This window comes from Mus pahari, chromosome X, assembly GCF_900095145.1.
Source record: "Mus pahari chromosome X, PAHARI_EIJ_v1.1, whole genome shotgun sequence".
NCBI classification, from domain to species: domain Eukaryota; kingdom Metazoa; phylum Chordata; class Mammalia; order Rodentia; family Muridae; genus Mus; species Mus pahari.
In genome coordinates, this window is record NC_034613.1 from 81,977,726 (window position 1) to 81,981,081 (window position 3,356).

Sequence of the window (3,356 nt, forward strand, 5' to 3'; positions counted from 1 at the left end):
AGTCCGGATCCTCCTGACAGTTTAAGGTGACAGCTCTGGGCAGCTCTGGAATGTGAGAAGATTTCCTCAGTCCTTGATGTCTGTTTAGGAGTGGCCTTGCAGAGAGAGAGGGGGAAGGGCTCTTGACAAAGAACTAAGTGGCTCTTAGCTGCATACTGTGAAAACGCCTGGGCTGCGGGGGATGCCCTGGGTGTAAGATGCCTGGGTTTTCTCAATCTGGTCCCTGACAATGAAACATATTTCTGGTGTCAATATTTTGGACACTGAAGAAGCTGCTTGATGTTAGGAAGAGCTGAGAATGGAGCAGAGGCTGTGGGGCTGGCTCTGGTCTGGGGATGAAGGGAAAAAATGGGGAGGAGAGCTGGTTTCTGCAGGGAGGAGAGTATCTCCTTCTTGCTTGGTTGGGAGGCTTGGCTCAGTGGAGAATGAAGCTGAGAATGCAGAGAGGCCTCCCACAGGAGATTAGACTTGGCCCTTTAGAGGAAGATCTGCTCCATCGATTGATCCCTGTGATGAATCCGGATAAGAAGAGGCAGTCCATGGTTTTAAGGCATTTATTGTCATGGTGGAGAGTTGTGATGAGTGAAACCTTACCCCACTTTCTCAGGGCTGGTCTGAGGTCAAATACCTTTTGCAGGGAGGAGTGTCTGGGAAGGGGAGCTAAGAAGGTAGTAAAGTCAGGGAAAGGCAGAGAGAAGTAGAGGCAGGCCATGGCCACATGGAGAGAGGGGGACAGAGGATAGGGTGAAAGGGGAAGCAAGGAGCAAGAAGCAAGGGAGAGGCAAGAGTAAGAGAAGGAGGAGGGGGCAAGCAGCCCCTTTTATAGTAGATTAGGTCTATCTGGCTGTTGCCAGGTAACTGTGAGAGGAGCATACACCTGGCTGTTGCCAGGTAACTGTGGGGGTGGAATCCAGACAGAATACCAAGAGCTTGGAGTGTTGCCCTATGTGATTGATGGTCACAGAATTATGGAGAGCTGAGGTCTCGTGTCAGAAGCCTAGTGTCTGGGAACATGGCAAATGGCCTTCTGTCTTATGCAGGAATACTTGCTGGGTCTCTGGGGTTTAAACATTGCTTGACCAGGAAACAGACTGCCTTTCTTGGTCCCACAGACTGTAACTGCCAAAACAGGTTTCTAAAGTAATCCAACCTTAAGATGTTTGAACAATAAAGAAAAATGTGAAATGGATGGTGTGTGTGCAAATGAACACATGCAGCAGAACTCTTTCTGGGATACCACCTTGCTGAAGCAAAAGAACCTTGGTATTTTATTTGGAAAATGAATTTGGAATTCTCACATTGACATTCTCATATTGACAAGCTTACAGATTATCCATCATGTAACAGTCTTAGAAGACATATTTCCAATTCAACTAGTTTATTGTTATTTCCATTATTATAATTTCACATTAGTTAAAAGGACTTGTGTAGTTATTAAACATTTTGAGCCTTCTACCCATGAAATCCAAATTATTACTCCCAAAAATTCAGATACAAAAACTGATGCTCAAAAGGGTAAAATTATTATTTATTCTAAATCTGACAAATATTAGGTGGCCGAGCCAACATTTCAATTCAAGTGTGTTTGACTTTAGGAGAGATGCCACTTTATCACATTGGGTTGTCAGGAAACAAAATCCACTGGCTTTCCTATTTATGTCAATAACCATTTGTTGACTGAGCAAGTGAACACCCAAGTGAATGAGAGACATACAGACTTGGTAGAGTGACATGGAAAAAAGAAGGAACTTATTGATTAGTGGGCATTCATGTATGCTAGGAATTGGGATGGGACTATTCTTAAATTTGATTTTACTAAATCTTCACAATAATCCTGAGTGACAAATGTTATCCAGCATCCCATTTCCCAGATGGAAAATGGAGGATTACACATGTTCTACAAATTGCTCAAGGTAACAGAGCAAAAATGTGGAGTTTGGTGTGTCCAACTCTAAAGCAAATTCTTCCCACTATACTGGCTTGTACTAGAAACCTCTAGAATAGAAATCAAGAAAGAGCTTTGGACTGGCTAGCTTTGTATCAACTTGACACAGCTGGAGTTATCACAGAGAGAGGAGCTTCAGTTGGGGAAATGCCCCCATGAGATCCAGCTGTGGGGTATTTCCTCAATTAGTGATCAAGGGGGAGAGGCCCCTTGTGGGTGGGACCATCTCTGGGCTGGTAGTCTTGGATTCTATAAGAAAGCAGGCTGAGCAAGCCAGGGGAAGCAAGCCAGTAAAGAACATCCCTCCATGGCCTCTGCATCAGCTCCTGCTCCCTGACCTGCTTGAGTTCCAGTCCTGACTTCCTTGGTGATGAACAGCAGTATGGAAATGTAAGCCGAATAAACCCTTTCCTCCCCAACTTGCTTCTTGGTCATGATGTTTGTCCAGGAATAGAAACCCTGACTAAGACAAGTTTGGTAAGAGTGTATGTAAACTATGACATAAAGGCAGCAGCAACTGTGTAGTACAAAATGAACTGAAATCCTCAGGCCTGAGCAAGTTGGAAGTAAATCAGATACTAACCATGATTTGGATGTGGTTCTTAGAGCCTGTTATCAGCTGGGTCAGAGATATAAAAGGAATTAAATGACAACTGGCTTCCCATTTGGGGTCCTGATGTCACCCTTCTTTTCAGTGATATATTTAACCCAAGTATCCGGTTTGGACCTCAAAATACAGAGCAGTGATGTGGGATCCACTTATATCCTAAAGGTGAGAGCGGCTGCAAAGGTGTGGGAAGACATGCACCAATCTCAGGAGTATGTTTTCCCACACTTGGCCTATAAATACACATAGATCATCTCCCCACCACACCCAGGATAGGGTATACTAACACTATCTCATCTGATCCTTACCCTGAGGGGATTTTATCTGCTTCAAACAATCAGAGGCTTATGGTATCTAATACTTTCAAAAGACTCAAAACTTTCACGGTTTCAGTCTCTTACTAAAAGAAAGAGAAGAACAATGTACAAGACAAGTTTTGTTGCATTAGATCCTCCTATCCCACTTGATTTTCAAGAGCATGATACAATTCTGCTTAGGCAGCTGATTTAAAAATATGGCTTATTTAATAATCAACACGTGCATTAATGTTACTGAAGGTAATTTTGGGTGTACATAACACTGTTTCTGAATACCTAAGATTCTGGTTGAGAAAGTAAAATAGCATTTGGACATGGTAGTAAAGTCAGGAGACTAAAGGTTTTTTTTTTTTATTTGATATTTTCTTTTTTTATCAGTCTATATCTATCTATCTATCTTCATCATCAACATCATCATCATCATCATCATCTATCTATCTGTGTGTGTGTCTTTAAAAAATTGTTGATAAAACTTTTTTATTATTAT